Genomic DNA, 27251 nt, shown 5'->3' on the forward strand with positions numbered 1-27251 from the left:
AAACATCTGTCCCTTTCTTAGTCATGTGAGTTAAGGGTTTTACTATTGTCGAATAGTTCTGAATACATTTTCGGTAATAGTTGGTGAACCTCAAAAACCGCATAAGAGCCTTCAGATTTTCGGGTCGATCCCAGTCCAGTACAGCACAGACTTTCTCTGGATCCATTCGCAAACCTGAAGATGGCAGCAGGTAGCACAAAAACTGCACCTTGTGTACAGCAAAAACACACTTCTCAAATTTTGCATACAATTTATTATCTCTTAGGATCTGTAACACCTGTCTAACGTGATCCTGATGTATCTCCACATCTGGAGAATAAATTAGAATGTCACCCAAATACGCGGCTACAAACCTCCCCACAAGGTGATGAAAAATGTCATTCACAAAATGCTAGAAAACCGCCGGAGCATTGGTCAACCCAGAAGGCATGACCAGGTTCTCAAAGTGCCTCTCAGAAGTATTAAAAGCTGTCTTCCATTTATCCCCTTCCTTGATCCTTACCAGATTATATGCCTCCCTTAAGTCCAACTTGGAGAACACCTTGGCACCAACAATCTGGTTAAAAAAATTGGGAATCAAAGGAAGAGGGTAAGGATCACAGACAGTAATCCGATTGAGTTCATGGAAATCCAGGAAAGGCCGAAGACATCCGTCCCAAAAAAGAACCCTGCTGCCACTGGAGACTTGAAATGTCTTATGTGTCCTTTAGCCAAACTCTCGGCAATATACTCTCTCTCATGGCCAGTCTTTCAGGTCCAGAAAGGTTATACAATCTAGATTTTGGCAACTCAGCTTCGGGAATAAGGTTGATAGGACAAGGTAAATCCTGGCATCCACTCTCAGAAAATACATCGGCGAAATCACATATTAAAGAGGGTAATGTCTAAGTAGTTAAAACAGAAAAATATGTATTTAGAAAATTGTCAATGCAATAATCACCCCAATTCAAAATCTGTCTAGCTTGCCAATCGATGGTTGGATTGTGCTTGCTTAACCACGGTAAACCCAGAACCGCAGGAGCAGGAAGACCCTCCAACACAAAACACGAGATAAATTCTTGATGAAAGTAACCCACTCTTGATCTGATATCATGCACCACTTGAGATAAACACTTCTGAGTTAGAGGTGCAGAATCAATAGCAAAAACGGAAATGTTTTTTTTTAATGCACTCAGTGACAACGCGTACATACGGACGAACTGAGCCGCAATCAGGTTCACCACGGCCCCACTGTCAATAAACACCTCAATACCCACAGTTTTTGACTCTAGCGCCACCTCAGCAGTCAGGAGAAATTGGGTACTACCAGTCAAAGACAAATGCACATTTTGTGACTCTCCTCTCACCCCTCCAAAAGTCAGATGAGAATGAAATGTCCCTCTTTTTTCTTTTTGCTGTTGAATGTATGAACATACTCTGATAAAATGTCCCTTTTGTCCGCAGAAAAAACACACTCCCTTCCTATGACCAGTATGCTTAAAAGCGGATCCAGGAGTAGCTCCCCCTAATTGCATGGGTTCGTCCCCAGACATAAACCAAGGAGTAGCTTCACCCAAAGTGTCAGAGGAGGACGATACAACATGTAATAGCGCAACGACCGGGGTGAGTGTGTTGGTGGGCCGATGAGGGTAGTAGTAGTTTTACTCACTGTTCTGTAGTTCCCTGGGCCGATGTGCAGTGATGGGAAGGTTAGCATGAGTTCCTTCTGGGCACACTCCGCTGTACAGGGATTACTGCCAGATAGTGGTTAAGGTGCCCTTGGTGGAATGGGTTTAAGGTGCCGTGGAGGCAGGGTCCCTGGTGTTCGTGACACCAGCACCGTTAGTTGCAAATAGGTGATAAGTTCGCACAATAAGGAGACCAGTTCTTTTAACAAATTCCCAGTACTTTACTGAAGCTGATCCAAAGGTCATCAATGAGCGCAAAAGTCATTTACAGCAAGGCAGCTTCTACAATGGTTCAGGTTAGTTCCCAAAAGTTGCATAAGGGGTAATTTTCCTCTATAACAATCAATCTTTCTCCCTCGTTTCTCCAGGCTGGAGGGATGTACTATCTCTGCTGTACTGTATAATCATATACTTCTGTATCCTCTCTAGGAATACTATCTCCTGACAGGTAGCCTTTCTGTCTTTGGCTATGGTGGGCAGCTGATAGCTTAGAATCTCTCCACCTGATGCAAAGGCAGACTAAAGCCTGATAAATAACAATTACCTTCCTTTGCCAATATTCTCACTCCCTCTCTGGGTTGCCTGGATCTTCTGTAATCTTTCCCTTCTATGGGCTGGTACATGGAACTAACTCTAGAGTTTTGATAACTCTGCAAAATAGCTGCTGAGGTGCAGCTTCTCTCACAGACATCACACTCTCCTTCTTCTTCTCTTCTGTCAGAGAGCAGGGTGGAGTCAGCCCTAGGAGGTTTGTAAGAACCTCCCCCTCCCTGTGCAACTTTTTGGGAACTCAGGCACAAGCACATTTTCATGAAACACAATCACAGTATTAAGCAGTGTGTTTTAGGACACTGCAATAGTACGTCCTGAGAGTGGGGGCCCCTAGATCTCTCTCTCAGGCGTCTATCAATGCATATAACAATAGACATAGCAGCCTCCAGAGATACTGTGGTGTCATGAAAGGCCAAAGCGTCCTTCAGCCTCTCTGATAATCCTTGAGAAAACTGGCTACGGAGGGCAGGATCGTTCCACTCCGTATCCGTAGCCAACCTCCTAAACTCACAGCAATGAATCTCAGTGGAACGATCACCCTGACAAAGGCCTCGCAACTTGGTTTTGGCTAGAGAGGTCCGATCCGGATCATCATAGATAAGACGCTTCAAAAAATTAATCTACTGACTGGAGAGACTGCGATCCGTTCAGCAGAGTAAAAGCCCATGACTGCGCATCCCCCTTAAGCAAGGAAATAACCACACTGACTCGCTGTCTCTTATCCCCAGACGAGTGTGGACATAGCCTAAAATACAGTTTGCATGTCTCGCTAAACAAAATGAAATTATCACGTCCCCCAGAAAATCTGTCCAGGGAGAGAGCAATTTTCGGCTCCAGATATGCCTGGTCTCCACCACCACTAGGACCAACAGCCTGTGATCTCTGCATCTACGAGACGGTTGTGCGGAGGTCAACTATCGTCAAAGATAGCCCTTACAGCTGACCTGCCAGTGCAGCAATAGGATCCATGGCTGCACACAAACAAACAAAAAATGGCGGTTTATAATGTCACACTTCGGTGTGGGAGGGAAATACCACACCGAGCATAGGAGGGAAGGGGGGAACAGGGAATCAGGCCTGAGAACTAGGGAAAGAAAATGGACACCTCCTAGTGAAAACCCTAACCAAAATCCTGACTGACTACCAGTATGAAATGACCCCAAAGGTAGGTGAGTTCATAGGCAGGAATACCTAGAATCCTATCAAGCCCTATAGGACCCTGGTACTAATGGCAAGGACGAGACTAGCTGTTCCTCCAAAAGGAAGGACGAACAGGAGTCTCCTTCAGGCCTAATACAAACAATAGGGAAATGCAACACACAGAACTTAAACAAAATACAAAAGGGAAAGGAAAAACTTAACTTCCAAGGAGCAATAAAAGCACCAGGAACTCAGCTGAGATCCAACAACAACCTATCCAAAAGGACCAAACAGAAGCTATAAACCGCACAGCATTGTGAGAGAAGCAACTATAAAAAGAGAAGGTTAAATAACCCTAATAGCCGCAACTGGTGAAAGAAGGTGTGGCAAGCACCAGAAACAACACAGACATCATTTGATCCAAACGGAAAACATGTCAAATCAAAGCACGTGTTGCCAGTCTCACCGATCTCCTGCCACCTGTCACGGGAACGTCCGTGACAGGTGTGACGCTTTGCGATACTAGGAAATCGCAAATGCGCCATATCAACATAGAAATATAGAAACATAGAATGTGTCGGCAGATAAGAACCATCTAGTCTGCACAATATACTGAATACTATGGATAGCCCCTGGCCCTATCTTATTTCACAATCACAAAGACAAAAGAGCCTTCACTAAGAATCTTCTCTTTTGACTAAAAAAGTAATTCACAGAGCAGAGGTGCCATTATCACCACCTTGTGACAAACCTTTCCTGCCCATGCCAAGTTGAGTACCCATCCATCTAGTTCTCTTATGACAGAACCTCATAAACCTGGTCTTTCTGCAGCCATAGTGTCTCCAATACCAGCAGGGGTCTCACACCTTTAGCCTGGGCAGCGAGCTTCAGAAGAAAAGGACAGATCCTTATCACACAGCTGGTTGGTACAGGAAGGAAGATGACCTGAAAGTCCCCTTCAATCCATAAGCTTCATATTTTTCCCATATTTTCCTAATATTTCATGGGTTATGGAAATGTGAAAGGAACCATCTTTTCAGAGATGGTTTTGGTTCTTCTAAGCCACCTTCTAGGAAACCCGCGGGCAAATCAGAGATTCCCGCTCTGAGATATAAAGGTTCTCAGGCACCCTGTATTATCTTTTAGTCGTATTTGTTATCAGATGATGCGTAAAATTGTACTGATTATCAATATCAACTATATTTCTTGATTGGACTTACGGGATATGGAGAAATGGGCAAAGCAAAGATTCTGCCAGATTTTCTCCCTATGGGGCAAAGGACTGCCCCTGTTCCAATTACACAAGGCTGGACCTGAACGTGTCATAACCACTCCCCGCTTCAGAGTAGGTAAAAACAGTGACACACTCAGGTCCTGCGTCCTTCATCCTACCATCTGACGTCGACTAACATCACGACCGCCCGCGGGACACGGGCACACCCCACCATCTTGGATTATTCTTCAAAGACTTTGCCTATTACTGGACACTACCACGGTAATTCTGAACTTACAGACATTCTATTCCCTTCCACCTCTTACCTATTTCTATCCAAACCAATCTGTTCAACTGGCAGGTATATTTATCTGTCAGCTTTAATATATATATTTTTGTGTGTAGTTTTAGAATAAAAACTAACGATTTCATCGTTCCAGTTTTGCCCTTGTTACTTGATGACCTGATCTATGCTAAGAACTCTGTCCTCAGAAGACATACTACCAAATTGTGTTATTTTTATAAATTGTTAATGTACTAGCTAGGTTGCAAATAACCATTTAGTCCCTTTAGGATTAGCTAGCCGGGGTCTCTTCGCCCCGATTCAATACGAAGAGTGGTGGCAGCAAATTAATTTGATTTCCAGCGTGAAATCAGTAATTTTATTTTTACCGATTGTACATACAATCGTGATTGCATCCTGTCTGGGCCCACCAACCAATCTTAAACGTCTTCTGTGCTCACAGTGGATTCGCCTCCAGAAGTCTCTAGTGGAGACCTGTATGGCAACTGTGGCTTAGTACGACGGGATTGGCGGGTGGTTGTCACATTGGTGGCAGCTAGTGGGATAGCAGAACCTAAAACCAGACAGAAGTCAGCTTTTGGGAGATCAGAGCACAAAGAACTGACAAGTGCAGCTTTTTGCGCAATCATAACAATAGGACAGCGGTTACTTAGTATCCTGTCCTGCGGAACTTGTGTTCCGGGTGCAAAACGGTACACATTGATAGGAATAGATTGGTTTACATTTTCCCCACCTTTTCTTTGCTATATCCTATTCTTTTTCTCTTCTTTTCTGAATGTCTGATTCAGTTCCAAATTACCAAAGTTGGTCTGTCGCCGACTTACAAGACGTGTGTGAGTCGCAAGGCATTGCCATTCTAAACAAAAATCGATCACAGCTGATCAAAGCTTTGACGGAGAGAGACGGCCAAGCGATGGAGAATTCCAATCCCGTGCGGGAGGCTTCGCTGCCCCTTCGTTCAACGTCACCCAGCACCTCCAGCTATGGGAGTGCTGATGTTGCTACTTTAGCTCCGGGTGATGTGGATACCCTGGATTACAGCTATGTCCACAGCTCCTGCTAACCCTCATCAAGGAACAAGCAGCTCTGGACTGAACTTCACTGCCTTGGGCCCTATGAGCCAGCAGTTGTTACCGGGCCTGACTGGCGCGGATTTACGTTTTTACCTGGAGATGCAGCAACGGCAGCAAAGAGAGGAGCGGCAGTTCCAGCTTCAGATGCAGCTCGAAAGAGAGGAGCGACAGCAGCAAATAGAGGAGCGACAGCAGCAGTTCCAGCTTCAGAGAGAAGCGCTGCAGCACCAGCGTGCACTAGAACTGGCCCAAGTGAGACAGGCCGAGTGGTCTTCCTCTCCTAACACTCCTGCTGCAGGAGGCATTCCTCTACCCGGGGTCCCCAAAGCAAGGTTTCCAGTTATGGAGAAAAACGGGGACATTGATTTATATTTACGCTCGTTTGAGAGAGCGTGCCGCCAGTTCTGCATCCCTGAGGATCAGTGGGCTCTACACCTGACGCCTCAGCTGACTGGTAAAGCGCTGGATGCTTTTGCGGAACTACCCACAGACCAAGATTGCGATTATCAGACTATCAAGGAGGCCATAATTGCTAAGTTCCAGTTAACCCCTGAGGTTTACCGGAGAAAGTTCAGTGCCATCCAGAAAGGATCCACAGACTCTTACGCGGATGTGGCTAGCCGCTTAGGCACCACATTCCGCCAATGGACTAGAATTCTTAAAGAAAAGACTTATGCTAACCTTGAGGATTTGATGATCCATGACCAACTCCTTGCAATATGCCCTACAGATGTGAGACAGTTTGTGCTGGAGCGCAAGCCCCAGTCTGTGAAAGAAGCTGCTGAGCTGGCAGACATGTTTGTCGCAACCCGGGTACCGGACATTCGCAAACCTGTGATGACGGACATCCGCAGGCCGGTGGTATCAGACATCCGCAAACCCCTGGTACCTGACAGCCGCAAAACTCCAGTACCCAACCAGGACAGAGCCATGTCCCAGAACTGGAGAGAAGGCAGGCCCACTGGCCCTGTGAACCGTGAGACAACCAGGCCCTGGTGTGAGCTGTGTCGCAGGCCCGGTCACACCAAGCAAACCTGTTACGCAGGGAAGCCGGCCCAACCTCCTAGCACCGCGACGACGCCAAGCCCCAAGGGGGCCAACGTTTCCACACCTACCTCATCTGCTGTATTGCTGGTCGGAGGACCCGAGGTGCACAGCGGATCCCAGAATCACCAGCCTGTCACTGTGAACGGCCAGACTGTCATCGGATTCCGTGATACCGGTGCAGATGTCACCTTGGTCCGTTCACATCTTGTTACGGAGAAGGATATCCTTCCAGGAAAGTACCTCGCTCTGACCGGAGTTGGGGGCACTCGCACTCATGTGGCCCAAGCCCAAGTCACCATTGATTGGGGAATGGGACGGCAAAAGCGGGTTGTTGGGGTCCTGGATGATATTCCCGTTGCCACAGTGCTTGGCACTGATTTGGGCACCCTTGTTTCCCATTACGAATACCCTGCAAGCGCGCAGGAGGCCCAAGCAGGACTCCCTGACCAAAACCAGGTACTGTACAGCCCTTTGGGGAAACAGGGAGACGGGGACACTTTGCCTGCTATTTCTACTGTCCCTAACGCACCTAGGGAGGTATCAGATTTAAATGTACAAGCAACCGAATGTCATTTGCCTACTTCTGCACCTGTCATTGTTGATCCGAATGCGTGTGTTAGTGTTAGCAATGGTGATATACATGATGCTGTACCTGTTCTGGCCATTACACGTTCCATGGCCAGCCGCCTGAACTCAGAACCGACCGAAGGGACCCCCTCGGGCGATTCTGACCCTCAGGCGGATGACAATGCGAGAAAGACCTTTTCATGTGATGATGATGATTGTGTCACTGCGCTGGTAGACGCTTCCAGTGTCGCCAGTAACCTGGGCTCAGATGGGGCTGCGGGGACAGAACCAGCTGTCCCTCCACCCACCTCTGACCCCAGCATTGACGGTAACTCTCCACAGCTGACTTCATACGTCACTGGTCAGCTGGAGGATACCGGTGGCGCTGCATTCGTGCAGGCCTTAAAGGGTGACCCTAGTCTGGAGGCACTTAGGGCCCGAGCTGGCCAGCCTCCAGGTGAGGGCACTCCATATAAAATCTATTGGGAGAACAACCGACTGTACTGTGAAGCTGTACAGCCTACAAAAGGTGGCGCAGGTGAGAACACGAGACAGCTGGTAGTCCCTAGGGAATTTCGGGCACAGGTGCTCAAAGCAGCCCACGACATTCCACTTGCAGGACATTTGGGTATCAGAAAGACCCACAAACGTGTTCAGAACCATTTTTACTGGCCCACGATGGGAACGGACATAGCTAAGTACTGCCGATCGTGTACCACTTGCCAGAGGGTTAAGAAGGCTGGAGGACCCCGCAAAGCTCCTTTGCAGCCACTGCCCGTGATCACAGAGCCCTTCCAGAGAGTGGCAGTGGATATAATTGGTCCCCTTCCCATTCCTAGCAGTTCTGGCAAGCGCTACATCTTAACGGTCGTGGACTATGCCACCCGTTATCCAGAGGCGGTAGCACTGTCTTCCCTTAGGTCGGCCACGGTGGCAGACGCCTTGATCGGGATTTTCTCGCGTGTAGGTTTCCCCGCCGAGATGATCTCTGATCAGGGCTCTTGCTTCATGTCGGAGCTAATGGAAGCCCTCTGTGAGAGGATGCAAATCAAGCACACCACTTCCAGTGCGTATCACCCGCAAACCAACGGCCTTTGCGAACGTTTCAACGGAACGTTAAAGCAAATGCTGGCCACAGTTCGTGGAATCGCAGGGGAAGGACTGGGAGCGGCACCTGCCTCATTTGCTGTTCGCTTACAGAGAAGTGCCACAGGAGTCCACTGGGTTCTCACCCTTTGAACTCCTATATGGACGAGATGTCCGAGGGCCCTTAAAACTGATTCGGGAGACCTGGGAGGGAAAAGGTGACCCCTCAGAAGTCTCTGTGGTTGAATATGTCCTAAAATTTCGGGACAAGATGGAGTCCCTCATGACCATAGTGACGGAAAACCTTGCAAAGGCACAGGCCAAACAGAAGGCTTGGTATGATCAGCATGCCAGAGAGCGGTCATACCCAGCAGGTCAGAAGGTATACGCCCTACTCCCTGTCAGGCAGAACAAATTGCAGGCTGCCTGGGACGGGCCATACACCATTCTGAAACAGGTGAACCCAGTCACTTACCTAGTGAGTCTCGGGGGTAAGCGACAGAAACTGTTCCACGTGAACATGTTAAAAGCACACGAGGAAAGAGAGCAGTATGTATTAGCAGTGTGTAGCCAGCTAGAACCCGAAGAGCCAGATCCACTGATAGACTTGCTAGCAGAGCTACGAGACGTGGCAGATGATTGGAACATCAACCCCCACCTCTCGTACCCACAGAAGCTTCAGCTCACCACTCTCCTGAGTGCGCACAGCGCCACATTCTCAGGCATCCCTGGCCAAACCAACCTAGCAGCTCACCGAGTTGACACAGGGACCCACAAGCCCTTACGGCAGGGCCCCTATCGCACCTCACCCGAAGTGCAGGCTGAGATCAAACGAGAGATTGATGAGATGCTACAGTTAATGGTCATCCAGAAATCCTCTAGTCCATGGGCCGCCCCGGTTGTTTTAGTCCCCAAAAAGGACAAGACAACCCGGTTCTGTGTCGACTATCGGAGACTGAATGACATCACCATAACCGATGCGTATCCCATGCCTCGAATTGATGAATTGCTGGATCAGCTGGCGTCCGCCAGCTATCTAACAATCATGGACTTGAGCCGTGGATACTGGCAGATTCCGCTTGCGCCAGAGGCGAGAGCGAAATCCGCATTCATCACCCCTTTTGGCCTCTATGAGTTTACTCGTATGCCCTTTGGGATGAAGAATGCGCCCGCCACCTTTCAGCGGGCCATGAATGAACTGTTGGAAGGAATGCAAGGTTATGCCCTAGCATATCTGGACGATATAGCCATATATAGTCCAACCTGGGAAGATCACCTTGACCATCTGTCACAGGTATTGGGAAGACTGTCCGCTGCCAATCTGACCGTTAAGCCCAACAAATGTCAGATTGCCATGACAGAGGTTCAGTACTTAGGACACAGAGTAGGCAGCCAGACCCTGAAACCTCAGATAGGGAAGGTCGATGCCATTGTAGCATGGCCACGGCCTAACACCAAAAAACAAATACAGGCATTTCTGGGAACGGCAGGGTACTATAGGAAGTTTGTTCCATCCTATAGTACTCTGGCTAAACCACTGACCGATGCAACGGGCAAAAAACAACCCAACACGGTCACATGGAACTCGGAACTAGAACAGGCATTTCGGGCCCTGAAGGAAGCGCTAGCTAGCGCTCCTGTCCTTCAAGCTCCCGACTTCTCCCGTCAGTTCCTAGTACAAACTGACGCCTCAGACCACGGTCTGGGAGCCGTCCTTAGTCAGGTGGACGCAACCGGGAATAAGCACCCTGTCCTCTACCTGAGCCGAAAACTACTCCCACGGGAAACCGCATACTGCACCACTGAGAAAGAGTGCCTAGCGATCGTATGGGCCCTACAGAAACTACAATCGTACCTATATGGACGAACCTTCATGGTCATCACAGATCACAACCCTCTCAGCTGGCTGAAACGTACTTCTGGTACCAACGGAAAACTTCTCCGCTGGAGCTTAGCGCTCCAACAGTACGATTTCACGATTCAGCACAAACCGGGAAGTCGCCATCAGAATGCTGACGGACTTTCCCGCTGTAACGAGCTCAAATAGGGAGTTGGGATTGCTTCAGTCCCAGTCTTGCTGACCACTCCTTCCCCAATCTTCCAAAGGGGGGAGGTGTGACGCTTTGCGATACTAGGAAATCGCAAATGCGCCATACAACATAGAAATATAGAAACATAGAATGTGTCGGCAGATAAGAACCATCTAGTCTGCACAATATACTGAATACTATGGATAGCCCCTGGCCCTATCTTATTTCACAATCACAAAGACAAAAGAGCCTTCACTAAGAATCTTCTCTTTTGACTAAAAAAGTAATTCACACAGCAGAGGTGCCATTATCACCACCTTGTGACAAACCTTTCCTGCCCATGCCAAGTTGAGTACCCATCCATCTAGTTCTCTTATGACAGAACCTCATAAACCTGGTCTTTCTGCAGCCATAGTGTCTCCAATACCAGCAGGGGTCTCACACCTTTAGCCTGGGCAGCGAGCTTCAGAAGAAAAGGACAGATCCTTATCACACAGCTGGTTGGTACAGGAAGGAAGATGACCTGAAAGTCCCCTTCAATCCATAAGCTTCATATTTTTCCCATATTTTCCTAATATTTCATGGGTTATGGAAATGTGAAAGGAACCATCTTTTCAGAGATGGTTTTGGTTCTTCTAAGCCACCTTCTAGGAAACCCGCGGGCAAATCAGAGATTCCCGCTCTGAGATATAAAGGTTCTCAGGCACCCTGTATTATCTTTTAGTCGTATTTGTTATCAGATGATGCGTAAAATTGTACTGATTATCAATATCAACTATATTTCTTGATTGGACTTACGGGATATGGAGAAATGGGCAAAGCAAAGATTCTGCCAGATTTTCTCCCTATGGGGCAAAGGACTGCCCCTGTTCCAATTACCCAAGGCTGGACCTGAACGTGTCATAACCACTCCCCGCTTCAGAGTAGGTATAAACAGTGACACACTCAGGTCCTGCGTCCTTCTTCTACCATCTGACGTCGACTAACATCACGACCGCCCGCAGGGACACGGGCACCCCACCATCTTGGATTATTATTTCAAAGACTTTACCTATTACTGGACACTACCACGGTAATTCTGAACTTACAGACATTGTATTCCCTTCCACCTCTTACCTATTTCTATCCAAACCAATCTGTTCAACTGGCAGGTATATTTATCTGTCAGCTTTAATATATATATTTTTGTGTGTAGTTTTAGAATAAAAACTAACGATTTCATCGTTCCAGTTTTGCCCTTGTTACTTGATGACCTGATCTATGCTAAGAACTCTGTCCTCAGAAGACATACTACCAAATTGTGTTATTTTTATAAATTGTTAATGTACTAGCTAGGTTGCAAATAACCATTTAGTCCCTTTAGGATTAGCTAGCCGGGGTCTCTTCGCCCCGATTCAATACGAAGAGTGGTGGCAGCAAATTAATTTGATTTCCAGCGTGAAATCTGTAATTTTACTTTTACCGATTGTACATACAATCGTGATTGCATCCTTTCTGGGCCCACCAACCAATCTTAAACGTCTTCTGTGCTCACAGTGGATTCGCCTCCAGAAGTCTCTAGTGGAGACCTGTATGGCAACTGTGGCATAGTACGACGGGATTGGCGGGGGGTTTGTCACAACAGGCAGCTGTGCTGTGGGCCCCCGACACTTGCCCGGGTATGCCGGGTGCTGATGCCGGCCATGATCCCCACTATTACCCTGCCTCAGGTGACCCTAATGCCTCTGTTTCAGTTATGACCCTCCGTTTGTGCCCTTTGCTCACATTGGTCCTCTAGCACCTTTGCTTGGGCTTTGTTAAAGGTTATGAACTGCAAAGGGGGTTGGACTTATAACTGAAAAATTCTGCCCAGTGCGTCACATTCTCCAGTACTGACACGTATGGTTTACATGGCAGCAGTGATGATATTCCGTATTTACAGGCATCACTGCTGCCATGTAAAGAGATACTGGTGGTGGAGTGGTGAAGGATTTAAAGGGGTTGTCCAGGTTTTCAAGTTATCCTCTCCAGACCATAGTGCCTAACTATATGATTAGTGGGGTCCGATTCTGCGACCCCCCCCCCACTGATTCCAGGAACGGGTCCTGTTCCCCATTTTTGATGGTGTGGCAGGCCACACATATGCCCTGCTGCTCCATTTATTCTCTTTGGGACCACTGGAAATAGCCAGTGATGTACTCCGCCATCTCTGGCGACCCCATAGAGAATGGATGGAGAGGCAGCAGCCTACCATTCAGTCAAGAAGGGGGATCAGTGGGGGCTCCAGCGTTCAGACTCCCACGGATCACTTAGTTATCCCCGATCCTGTGGATAGAGGATAACTAGAAAAGTGGACACAGGCCCTTTACCAGGCGAGCATTTCTTTTTTAGTTTGACACATATTTTGGCCCAGATTTTTTATTTTAATTTTATTTTTTACTTTTTACACCAAAAGAAAACCTTTAAAGATAGGGAATGTGTCACTACCAGAGCTTTGAGACGTTCTCACAGCTCTGTTTCTCCACCCCTGTGATGATGTCACTACTAGAGCTTGGAGGAGTTCCCTCTGCCCTGTTTCTCCGCCCCTGTGATGAGGTCTTTACTTTCTGTTTCCTTCCTCCCAGCTGTCCCTCCTGTGTTTGATTTAGCTGCCTTTATATCACCCCTCCTCCTTTGTAGAGGTGCGGATTATACTTTTCATTTGAGCTGTATCTCTCGCTTGAGTATCTTCACCTGTGTGATATCTTTTCACTGGATCTGTGTTCTGCTGAAGCAAGTACTTCGGATATTGTCTGCTGACTTTGGATCTGTTTTCACTGCAGCTGCAGATCCTTCAGATAAGTGTTCAGACATTGTGTGTTTCTGTTTCTTTGCTGACTGGATCCGAGGCGACCCCGGTTCCGTCCATATACTGAGCAGGGCACCGGTGGCCGTGCCCCTTCCACTATTGTAGGGGTTTCAGTGGTCATCAGCCTGAGGTACGCGGGCATGTCTCGATCCACCATATGGATCTGGACATGTGCATAGCAGCTTAGGGAGAGCTTTTAGGGTCTGACAGGGGTCACCCGTTATCCTCCCTAGTTTGAGTCTGGTCAGTTGCTATTTACTGTGTGTTGCTCACTTACAGCCGTGACAGAATGTGAAAAGGTCCAACAGCTATGACACGACAAGTGTCTGATTGATGGGGGTCTGACTTCTGGGACCTTCATGATCAAGGGAATGTGGTCTTATGACCCTTGTGTACATAGATTGGTGGTAATGTAATTGAATGTCTCAGAACCCCTTTTTTCACGATCAGTGGGTGTTCCAGCAGTCAGACCCCAGCAATCTGATATTTATCACCTATACTGTAGATAGGCAATAGGTCATTATGGTAGGACAACCCTATTAAATATACTGTAGATTATGTGCAATCTGAGGAGGTTAAGATTTGGTAAATTTCATGCCAGACATTTATGCTTAAAGGGATTAAAGGGGTTGTCTCACTTCAGTAAATAGCATTTATCATGCAGTTAATACAAGGCACTTACTAATGTATTGTGATACTCCATATTGCCTCATTTCCATCACATTATACACAGAACATATCCGTGGTTATTACCACTGTGTAATCCAGCAGTGGTGGCCCTGCTTACACACTATAGGGAAAGGCTGGAAGTGCACGTAGGCCAACACCTTTACCTATAGTGTGCAAACACGGCCACCGCTGGTGGATTACACGGTGGTAATAACCACGGATACGAGCTGTGTATAATGTGATAGAAAGGAGGCAATATGGATAATCACAAAACATTAGTAAGTGCCTTGTATTAACTTTCCCTACATGATAAATGCCAATTGCTGAAGTGAGGAAACCCCTTTAACCCCCCTAAGTGTGCTACACTTAATAGGGTTAGGCATAAATGTCTTGGTGTGTGCATTGCGTGTTTCCTATGTGTGATTGGTGTGTGCTATATACAGTGGGGGAAATAATTATTTGACCCCTCACTGATTTTGTAAGTTTGTCCAATGACAAAGAAATGAAAAGTCTCAGAACAGTATCATTTCAATGGTAGGTTTATTGTAACAGTGGCAGATAGCACATCAAAAGGAAAATCGAAAAAATAACTTTAAATAAAAGATAGCAACTGATTTGCATTTCATTGAGTGAAATAAGTATTTGAACCCTCTAACAAAAAAAGACTTAATACTTGGTGGAAAAACCCTTGTTTGCAAGCACAGAGGTCAAACGTTTCTTGTAATTGATGACCAAGTTTGCGCACATTTTAGGAGGAATGTTGGTCCACTCCTCTTTGCAGATCATCTCTAAATCCCTAAGGTTTCGAGGCTGTCTCTGTGCAACTCTGAGCTTGAGCTCCCTCCATAGGTTTTCGATTGGATTAAGGTCCGGAGACTGACTAGGCCACTCCATGACCTTAATGTGCTTCTTCTTGAGCCACTCCTTTGTTGCCTTTGCTGTATGTTTTGGGTCATTGTCGTGCTGGAACACCCATCCACGACCCATTTTCAGTTTCCTGGCAGAGGGAAGGAGGTTGTCGCTCAGGATTTCACGATACATGGCTCCGTCCATTTTCCCGTTTATGCGAATAAGTTGTCCTGTGCCCTTAGCAGAAAAACACCCCCAAAGCAAAATGTTTCCACCCCCATGCTTGACGGTGGGGACGGTGTTTTGGGGGTCATAGGCAGCATTTTTCTTCCTCCAAACACAGCGAGTTGAGTTAATGCCAAAGAGCTCTATTTTGGTCTCATCAGACCACAGCACCTTCTCCCAGTCACTCTCTGAATCATTCAGGTGTTCATTGGCAAACTTCAGACGGGCCTGCACATGTGCCTTCCTGAGCAGGGGGACCTTGCGAGCCCTGCAGGATTTTAATCCATTGCGGTGTAATGTGTTTCCAATGGTTTTCTTGGTGACTGTGGTCCCTGCTAATTTGAGGTCATTAACTAACTCCTCCCGTGTAGTTCTAGGATGCTTTTTCACCTTTCTCAGAACCATTGACACCCCACGAGGTGAGATCTTGCGTGGAGCCCCAGAGCGAGGTCGATTGATGGTCATTTTGTGCTCCTTCCATTTTCGAACAATCGCACCAACAGTTGTCACCTTCTCTCCCAGCTTCTTGCTAATGGTTTTGTAGCCCATTCCAGCCTTGTGCAGGTCTACAATTTTGTCTCTGACATCCTTGGACAGCTCTTTGGTCTTTCCCATGTTGGAGAGTTTGGAGTCTGCTTGATTGATTGATTCTGTGGACAGGTGTCTTTTATACAGGTGACTAGTTAAGACAGGTGTCCTTAATGAGGGTGACTAATTGAGTAGAAGTGTCTAACCACTCTGTGGGAGCCAGAACTCTTAATGGTTGGTAGGGGTTCAAATACTTATTTCACTCAATGAAATGCAAATCAGTTGCTATCTTTTATTTAAAGTTATTTTTTCGATTTTCCTTTTGATGTGCTATCTGCCACTGTTACAATAAACCTACCATTGAAATGATACTGTTCTGAGACTTTTCATTTCTTTGTCATTGGACAAACTTACAAAATCAGTGAGGGGTCAAATAATTATTTCCCCCACTGTATGTTCTATGTATCAGTGGTGTATGTGCAGCATGTGACATATGCATAAGTGGCATGTCAGCCATGTATTAGGCTAGGTCTACACGACGTCATTTGTCGCGCTACAATTTTTATAATTATAGTCTACGGTGTCGCACTGCGAGATGGATTTCTCTGCGACTGTCACGTCGCATTGCGACACTATACACTATCATTATAAAAATTGTCACGCGACACATGTTGTTGTGTAGGCCTAGCCTAAGTGTCTCGTGTGTCACATACGTCCAATGAGTGATTGGTGTGCGCTGCGTGTGTCTTGCTTCTGACTGACTTAAGTGCAGGATATCCATATATGTGTACATTCTGCCACATGTATGTCTGTGCATTTAGCTGTGAACGTCTGCCATCATACTTCATCTTTATTATTTCTGTTATTGCTGTAAGGCTACTGTCACGTCAGATAATGGTATAAAGCCACGGCACTCCAATAATTCTTTCTCTTCTGAAGTTTATTTGCACCGAAACTAGCAACGTTTCGACCGTTTCAAGCTTGATAAAGACCGGATAGGTCGAAACGTTGCTCGTTTCGGTGCAAATAAACTTCAGAAGAGAAAGAATTATTGGAGTGCCGTGGATTTATACCATTATCTGACGTTTGTGGGGACCAAAAGCCCGGAACTCGACGCTGCAGGCACCGCCACAAATTGGATCAGCTGGAAGTGTCCAGTGAGTAGTGCTGTCTTATTGCTATATTGTGCTACTTTCACATCTGCGTTTTCAATTCCGCTATTGAGATCTGTCATAGGATCTCAATACCGCAAAAAAACGCTTCAGTTTTGTCCCCATTTATTGTCAATGGAACAAAACTGAACTGAACAAAACGGAGTGCACCAGAATGCATTCCGTTCCGTTTGGTTGCGTCCCAATCGCGGAGAAAAAAACGCTGCAAGCAGTGTTTTTCTGTCTGCGATGTGGTGCAGAGCAAGACGGATCCGTCCTGACACACAATGTAAGTCAATGGGGACGGATCCGTTTTCTCTGACACAATCTGACACAATAGAAAACGGGAGAAAATAGTCGGCACTCACTCTGTTTTGCACGTTGCACGGGATAGGAATAAATCCACGTATATTCAAGGAAGAGTCCCAGCAGTCGTGTCTTCAATCAATCAATAGGATATTTATTTCAACAAAGAAATGTCTACAATCCTGGACGCGTTTCGGCTAGCATGCCTTCATCAACAGGTACAGATATATAAAATGACCTAGTTTATATAAGGGAATATACTCCTCCCCTTTTGACAACCTCACCTACTCCCATTATCTACACAGATGATGGGAAGGGTCCATAATTAACAAAGAAAATACACCCATCATTAACACTATAAGTGGGTCTGTGTCTCAGACTATGTTTCACAATCACATATATGCAAAAAAAAAAATTTGAAAACCATATGTACATTTATATGTATTTATATATATATTTATGCCATACATTGCCAGGTATAAGATCCCTCACCGAATATTAGAAGTCTGAAAAATAAAAAATAAGTATAATGTTAGCTTACTAAATATGCATAATCTCATAATCCCTATTAAGGCCTCTGGGATGTAAGGTATCCAACGTATGGATCCAATACGCCTCTCTGCGCAACAGCAACTTCTTCAGATCACCTCCTCTCCTAGGTCTTTTGACCTGTTCCAATACTTGAAACCTCAACTGTGCAATCCCATGTTTGCACTGTTCAAAATGAAATGGGATAGGTAACAATACATTTTTTGTGCAGATGGTAGATTTATGTTTCCCAATGCAATCCCTAATCGTTTGTGTAGTCTCCCCAATATATAGTAGGCCACAAGGGCATTTTATCAAATATATCACATTGGTAGATTCACACGTGAAGAAACCCTCAATCGAGAAAGGGCGCCCACTATGGGGATGAAAAAATGTAGAACCTCTGATTATATGGGAACATTGGGAACAGTGCAAACATGGGAACGTGCCCTTACGTTGTGTCGCTAATACTGATTGTTTCAGGGTCTTCTTTGTGCTTCCAATATCTGAATGTACCAATTTATCCCTGTAACTAGAGTTCTTCTTGTTACATATCAGAGGTGGATTTTTGAATTCTTCAATAATAGGATAAGCCTTCTGCAACAGAGGCCAATGTTTCCGGATGATATTGTCCAATCTCTGGTTAAAGAGATGAAATTTATGTACTAGTGCTACCCTAGATGACACACCCCGAGATGATTTATCAGATTCAGTGAGTTTTATTTGTGTTTGACTCAGGATAGAACGGGGATAACCCCTTTGTTCTAATCGCTGAGTCATCTCATTCATCCTGACAAGTTGCATGTCAGGGTCAGATACAATACGCTTTACTCGCTGATACTGAGATTTAGGGATAGCTCTTTTCAATGCTGGTGGATGAGAGCTTGTGAAGTGGAGGATGCTGTTCCTATCCGTATCCTTCCTAAATAAATCTGTAGATAGCCTGCCATGTTGATCCTTTTTCACTATCGTATCCAGAAAGCTTAATTTTTCACTATCCTGAACCAATGTAAATTTTAAACCCTCATATGCATGGTTAAGGTGGTCAAGGAAGGTCAAAAGGGTCTCATGCGGCCCCGCCCATATGCAAAAAATGTCGTCAATAAATCTTTTCCAGAAAAGGACATTATTTGAATACCATACGGTGTTATATACTTTTAATATAGTATATAGTGGGCACTCAATAACTGGCGCTACACATCAGGTCCCTCTGATATTAATCACAGTACATTTTATTCAACAATAGTTACAATATATTAAAATAAAACAGTAGTCTATCTATAGGTTCCAGATAAGTGACTTAGAATCCTGTAAAATTGTCCAATAAAATTCGCATGTGTGAATATATGCGCTATTATTTGCGCTTCAAAGAGTCTCAATCATATAGATCGTTACTGGGGAATATAGTCCTCGGTCTCACTCAATAGCAGTACTGAGTAGTTACTCACTGTTTGATGTCCTGGTTAGCTTGTCTCAGCCTGTGGCGGCGTCCCACCACAGGTCAGCGCACTCACCCGACTTCCTTGCTGTGTTATGATGTTAAATTACCACAATATCGCTGTGATAGTTAGCCACCTCCTCGTAACTCACAGTTATATGTCCCCACGTGTTGCTGGCGTCCTGCGTATTTTCAGCAGTCCACGTGATCAGGACTTCAGGATGTCTTTGTTCCTTTGTTAGTTGAGGATTCCTGTAGAGGATCGGGGGTGGTATCAAACAGCCGTCTAGCTGGTTTTTCCTATAGCTGATCAGCTTATATTTCCAATGTAGAGAGGTGTCTTTTCAATATAAGGATCCCATCCGCTATACGCGTTTCGAGGTCTCAGACCTCTTCCTCAGTAGCTGGTTATGAGATCCTCCATTCCTTCCTTATATATCCATACAGGTTACACCTCTATTAATTGATCCGAGTTCAATATAAAATCTGGTTTGGATTAGAGTAATTTTCCAGTCTTTCATTGTATTCCTTAGTTGCTATTATTGCTCCTTAGTCAGCTTATACTACATATATTTCCAACAAACTTTATTAACTGTGACATATAACTTCATGATAATAAAATTACAATAAACATTTCATGCGAAAATTTCATGCGAAAATTCTCCCATGCGAAAATTTCCCCTTGCGAAAATTTCTCATGCGGAAACTTTCATGCGAAAAAAAACGAGCGAATATCTCGCGAAAGTTTTTTTCCTTTAAACATTCATAAAATTAATGTGATCATTATAAAATTTCCATTTGAGGCTCTTTTTCAAATATAATATTACAATAATAAAATGTCATTAAAATAATAATTTAACTAAAAATAATCTGGATTCCTATGTAGTTCATGTTGTTGATACTATATGGATGTGGGGCCCCTGGCGAAGGAGAGATCGGAGTGCCAATATTACAGCTACAGTGTCGATGTCTCATCCGCAGGGGGGACATCCGCCCTGAGGTTGTCTTTCATTTACAGAAATCCAAATATTTCAAAATCTGCATTGAGGCCTTCAGGTAACAAGGTATTGAAATCATATATACGTCTCGCTTCCTGTCTTGACATATTAGAGATATGATCCCCTCCCCTCCAATGTCTATCTATTTTTTCAAATGCCATAAATCTTAATTGGGAGGGGTCTTGGTTATGGTGATCTTTAAAATGTTTAGACAACGAGTGTTTCTCATATCCTGTTCTGATCTTAGTCATATGTTCTGCAATCCTGACCTTTAGTAGCCTTTTTGTTCTCCCTATATATTGTTTTTTGCAGGGGCATTCAATTAGGTACAGGACATTTGATGTATTGCATGACAAGAATGTATCGATTTCATATATAAATGCGTTAGATGTAGAGGAGACAATATTTGTCTTTTTCGGAAATTTAGTATTTTTACAATTACTGCAAGTATTGCACCTATAAAATCCCTTTAGATTGAAATAATTTTTTGGAGTATTGTTCTTTTTATCTTTAACAGTCGGTGCTATTTTAAGGGCCAGATTAGGTGCTCTTGTATACACAACCTGTGGACCATTAGTTAAATATGGTCCTATCACTTTATCATTTGTGATATGATGCCAATGATTGTGAATAATGGCTTCAATCTTCCTATATTGCGCACTATAGGGTAAAATAATCCTCATTAGATCTCCAATTTTGGGGTCAATTCCTATTTTGGGCTCTCTTTCTTGTTCAAAAAACGTTTTCCTATCCATATTTTTCACTTCTTCTAAGGATTTCTCAACCTGTTTTAGGGGATATTGTTTTATCAAAAACTGTTCCTTCATGAACATAGCTTCTCTAATGTAGTCCTCTTCTTTCGTGCAATTTCGTCGTAACCTCCTAAATTGTCCCTTAGGGATATTCAGCAGCCATCTTGGCAGATGGCAGCTTGTGTAAAGGATATAGCTATTTCTAGCTATATCCTTTTGGTATGTTTGACAGACCAGCTTATCATCTTCCACCATAATAGTCAGATCCAAAAATTCTATCTGTTTTTTGTCGACCTTTGAACTGAATTTGATGTTCTTCTCATTCCGATTTACATAATCGAGGAACAATATTAATTTTTCCTCTGTCCCCCGCCAGATGAAGAGCACGTCATCAATGAATCTTCGCCATAGCACCAGGTCCGTCCCCAGTCTGGGTGCTATATGTTGACAAAAAAAAATATATAGGGAGAACAAAAAGGCTACTAAAGGTCAGGATTGCAGAACATATGACTAAGATCAGAACAGGATATGAGAAACACTCGTTGTCTAAACATTTTAAAGATCACCATAACCAAGACCCCTCCCAATTAAGATTTATGGCATTTGAAAAAATAGATAGACATTGGAGGGGAGGGGATCATATCTCTAATATGTCAAGACAGGAAGCGAGACGTATATATGATTTCAATACCTTGTTACCTGAAGGCCTCAATGCAGATTTTGAAATATTTGGATTTCTGTAAATGAAAGACAACCTCAGGGCGGATGTCCCCCCTGCGGATGAGACATCGACACTGTAGCTGTAATATTGGCACTCCGATCTCTCCTTCGCCAGGGGCCCCACATCCATATAGTATCAACAACATGAACTACATAGGAATCCAGATTATTTTTAGTTAAATTATTATTTTAATGACATTTTATTATTGTAATATTATATTTGAAAAAGAGCCTCAAATGGAAATTTTATAATGATCACATTAATTTTATGAATGTTTAAAGGAAAAAAACTTTCGCGAGATATTCGCTCGTTTTTTTCGCATGAAAGTTTCCGCATGAGAAATTTTCGCAAGGGGAAATTTTCGCATGGGAGAATTTTCGCATGAAATTTTCGCATGAAATGTTTATTGTAATTTTATTATCATGAAGTTATATGTCACAGTTAATAAAGTTTGTTGGAAATATATGTAGTATAAGCTGACTAAGGAGCAATAATAGCAACTAAGGAATACAATGAAAGACTGGAAAATTACTCTAATCCAAACCAGATTTTATATTGAACTCGGATCAATTAATAGAGGTGTAACCTGTATGGATATATAAGGAAGGAATGGAGGATCTCATAACCAGCTACTGAGGAAGAGGTCTGAGACCTCGAAACGCGTATAGCGGATGGGATCCTTATATTGAAAAGACACCTCTCTACATTGGAAATATAAGCTGATCAGCTATAGGAAAAACCAGCTAGACGGCTGTTTGATACCACCCCCGATCCTCTACAGGAATCCTCAACTAACAAAGGAACAAAGACATCCTGAAGTCCTGATCACGTGGACTGCTGAAAATACGCAGGACGCCAGCAACACGTGGGGACATATAACTGTGAGTTACGAGGAGGTGGCTAACTATCACAGCGATATTGTGGTAATTTAACATCATAACACAGCAAGGAAGTCGGGTGAGTGCGCTGACCTGTGGTGGGACGCCGCCACAGGCTGAGACAAGCTAACCAGGACATCAAACAGTGAGTAACTACTCAGTACTGCTATTGAGTGAGACCGAGGACTATATTCCCCAGTAACGATCTATATGATTGAGACTCTTTGAAGCGCAAATAATAGCGCATATATTCACACATGCGAATTTTATTGGACAATTTTACAGGATTCTAAGTCACTTATCTGGAACCTATAGATAGACTACTGTTTTATTTTAATATATTGTAACTATTGTTGAATAAAATGTACTGTGATTAATATCAGAGGGACCTGATGTGTAGCGCCAGTTATTGAGTGCCCACTATATACTATATATAATTTCTTACTTGCCAATGTGGTTTGGGTGAACCACACCTTAGTGAGAGCACCTGACCTGGTCATCTAAAGGGTGAGCCACTATTAACCCTGTATCATCCAATTTAATTTATATACTTTTAATTCCTCAAATTGTGACATATATGCATTTGCATAGGGCGGGGCCACATTCGACCCCATCGCGGTTCCCCGCCTTTGTAGGTAAAAGTCATCTTCAAACATAAAATAGTTTTCATATAATACTAATTTCAATAACTGCAAAAAAAAATCCTGTTCATCATTGGTGTATTGACTCCCACCTAATAATGATTTCACTGCTTCAACACCAGTAGCATGGTCTATAGAGGTGTACAGACTTACCACGTCTATAGTTACCAAGAGACTGTCAGGTGGAACTGTTTCCAAATCGGCTATTGTGTTGAGAAAATGCTGTGTATCAGATAAAAATGATTTTGTATCTTTAATCAAAGGAGTCAAAGCCTTTTCCAACACAATAGCCAATAGTCTTATTTTGAAGCCTGCGGATAAAGGCGGGGCTATTGTACTAATGGATCGGGAAAAATATGTTGCAGAAGTAATGCGTCAACTTTCAGATGAAGACACTTATATGAAATTATCAGGGGATCCGGTGTTTCGTATCAAAGATAAAATTATGCTAATAGCTAACCAATTTTTATCCTTAGGGGTTATTGATGGAAAATTATATACTTTTTTGATTAATCATACACCGATTACCCCGGTTTTCTATATTTTGCCCAAGGTACATAAGACCTTAATTGACCCCCCAGGGTGACCAATTGTGGCTTCTGTTGGCTCTATATTATCACCATTGGCTATTGTGTTGGAAAAGGCTTTGACTCCTTTAATTAAAGATACAAAATCATTTTTATCTGATACACAGCATTTTCTCAACACAATAGCCGATTTGGAAACAGTTCCACCTGACAGTCTCTTGGTAACTATAGACGTGGTAAGTCTGTACACCTCTATAGACCATGCTACTGGTGTTGAAGCAGTGAAATCATTATTAGGTGGGAGTCAATACACCAATGATGAACAGGATTTTTTTTTGCAGTTATTGAAATTAGTATTATATGAAAACTATTTTATGTTTGAAGATGACTTTTACCTACAAAGGCGGGGAACCGCGATGGGGTCGAATGTGGCCCCGCCCTATGCAAATGCATATATGTCACAATTTGAGGAATTAAAAGTATATAACACCGTATGGTATTCAAATAATGTCCTTTTCTGGAAAAGATTTATTGACGACATTTTTTGCATATGGGCGGGGCCGCATGAGACCCTTTTGACCTTCCTTGACCACCTTAACCATGCATATGAGGGTTTAAAATTTACATTGGTTCAGGATAGTGAAAAAGTGAGCTTTCTGGATACGATGGTGAAAGAGGATCAACATGGCAGGCTATCTACAGATAGGATACGGATAGGAACAGCATCCTCCATTTCACAAGCTCTCATCCACCAGCATTGAAAAGAGCTATCCCTAAATCTCAGTATCAGCGAGTAAAGCGTATTGTATCTGACCCTGACATGCAACTTGTCAGGATGAATGAGATGACTCAGCGATTAGAACAAAGGGGTTATCCCCGTTCTATCCTGAGTCAAACACAAATAAAACTCACTGAATCTGATAAATCATCTCGAGATGTGTCATCTAGGGTAGCACTAGTACATAAATTTCATCCCTTTAACCAGAGATTGGACAATATCATCCGGAAACATTGGCCTCTGTTGCAGAAGGCTTATCCTATTATTGAAGAATTCAAAAATCCACCTCTGATATGTAACAAGAAGAACTCTAGTTACAGGGATAAATTGGTACATTCAGATATTGGAAGCACAAAGAAGACCCTGAAACAATCAGTATTAGCGACACAACGTAAGGGCACGTTCCCATGTTTGCACTGTTCCCAATGTTCCCATATAATCAGAGGTTCTACATTTTTTCATCCCCATAGTGGGCGCCCTTTCTCGATTGAGGGTTTCTTCACGTGTGAATCTACCAATGTGATATATTTGATAAAATGCGTGGCCTACTATATATTGGGGAGACTACACAAACGATTAGGGATCGCATTGGGAAACATAAATCTACCATCCACACAAAAAATGTATTGTTACCTATCCCATTTCATTTTGAACAGTGCAAACATGGGATTGCACAGTTGAGGTTTCAAGTATTGGAACAGGTCAAAAGACCTAGGAGAGGAGGTGATCTGAAGAAGTTGCTGTTGCGCAGAGAGGCGTATTGGATCCATACGTTGGATACCTTACATCCCAGAGGCCTTAATAGGGATTATGAGATTATGCATATTTAGTAAGCTAACATTATACTTATTTTTTATTTTTCAGACTTCTAATATTCGGTGAGGGATCTTATTCCTGGCAATGTATGGCATATATATATATAAATACATATAAATGTACATATGGTTTTGAATAATTTTTTTTGCATATATGTGATTGTGAAACATAGTCTGAGACACAGACCCACTTATAGTGTTAATGATGGGTGTATTTTCTTTGTTAATTATGGACCCCTCCCATCATCTGTGTAGATAATGGGAGTAGGTGAGGTTGTCAAAAGGGGAGGAGTATATTCCCTTATATAAACTAGGTCATTTTATATATCTGTACCTGTTGATGAAGGCATGCTAGCCGAAACGCGTCCAGGATTGTGGACATTTCTTTGTTGAAATAAATATCCTATTGATTGATTGAAGACACGACTGCTGGGACTCTTCCTTGAACAATAGAAAACGGATCCGTTCCCCATTGACTTTCAGTGGTGTTCATGACAGAGCCGTCATGGCTATAGAAGACATAATACGACTGGATCTGTTCAAGGACGGATGCATGCGGTTGTATTATGATAACGGAATAGTTTTTTCCATGACGGATCCGTAGGCCAAAGTGCTCATGAACACGACCGTTGGATGGTTTGCAGTCTGCAAATTGTGGATCCGCAAAACATGGATACCGGGTGTGTGCATTCCGTATTTTGCGGAACAGAACAGCCGACCTCTGATAGAACCGTCCTATCCTCGTCTGTAATGCCGACAATAATAGGACGTGTTCTAGCATTTTGCAGAACGGCCATGCGGACATACAGACACAGAGTCATTTTTTTTTGCGGCCCCAATGAAGGGAACGGTACGGACATGTAAAAAAAAAAGTTTGTGTGCAGGAGGGCCCTAAGGTGGCCCCCAGAATCAGTTACACTGGTGGGCCCTAAGTACCCAACTACGACACTGCTTACAACATCATTTATTTTAGTTAGCCATTAGAAGGTATAAATTGCAATATTTTTTATTGTTTCTTACTGGTGAACACAATACCAAACCTTTTTCTTTGTTCCCAAACCACCCTCACATGGGGCAGAATTTGTTGGAGAGAATGTTTCTGCAGTGCGTGGATTTTTGCATTCAGATGAATAGGACAGTCGTAGAAATTTCTGCAACAAATCTGCCGAGTATGAATATGCCCTAATAGAATGTGCTGCCTACCTGCTCCCTTATAGCTTGCTGCTTGCATGGAAAGTGAGAGAAGTTTTCTTTGCACTGCCTGACCAGAAGAACTGTCCGAATGCAAATCCACAAGTGATTGGAGGATGCAATGAGACAGAAGATTGGTCAGTGCAGCCCCAGCAGCTTGTACTTTAACCCCCACTGGGCTGTTGTGTCTGGTATATACCATGACTGCGTTCACTGCCACAGTGTCATGTGGTTTTCTCTAGGAAGGAGGGGGTGCGGCGGAGCGGTCATAGAGCATTTCTCTTCAAAGGGAAAGGCGCTGCAAACAATTCCTGTAGAATCAGCTGCTTCGTTTCATGCACGCAAAATGTTATCTGCACAGACATGGTAACAGAACCGAGCCTACTACACAGATATGGTAACAGAACCGAGCCTACTACACAGATATGGTAACAGAACCGAGCCTACTACACAGATATGGTAACAGAACCGAGTCTACTACATAGATATAGTGACAGAACCAAGATTACTACACAGATATGGTAACAGAACCAAGACTACTACATAGATATGGTAACAGAACCAAGACTACTACATAGATATGGTAACAGAACCAAGACTACTACACAGACATGGTAACAGAACCGAGCCTACTATGAAGACATGGTAACAGAACCGAGCCTACTACATAGATATGGTAACAGAAACAAGATTACTATACAGACATGGATCAGAACCAAGATTACTACACAGATATGGTAACAGAACCAA

The 27251-nt window shown here is 43.9% G+C and overlaps 1 protein-coding gene across 1 annotated transcript in view; it reads right to left on the reverse strand.

The window, feature by feature from the left end:
- PTER (phosphotriesterase related) overlaps positions 1-26585 on the reverse strand; it is a 67780-nt gene extending 41195 nt beyond the window's left edge. Inside the window, exon 1 of the mRNA XM_044294104.1 lies at positions 26514-26585. The gene's annotated coding sequence lies outside the window, so the exon portion shown is untranslated. The remainder of the gene's footprint in view (positions 1-26513) is intronic.
- Between the last annotated feature and the right edge of the window lie 666 nt (positions 26586-27251).

This window comes from Bufo gargarizans, chromosome 5, assembly GCF_014858855.1.
Source record: "Bufo gargarizans isolate SCDJY-AF-19 chromosome 5, ASM1485885v1, whole genome shotgun sequence".
Classification (NCBI taxonomy): Eukaryota; Metazoa; Chordata; class Amphibia; order Anura; family Bufonidae; genus Bufo; species Bufo gargarizans.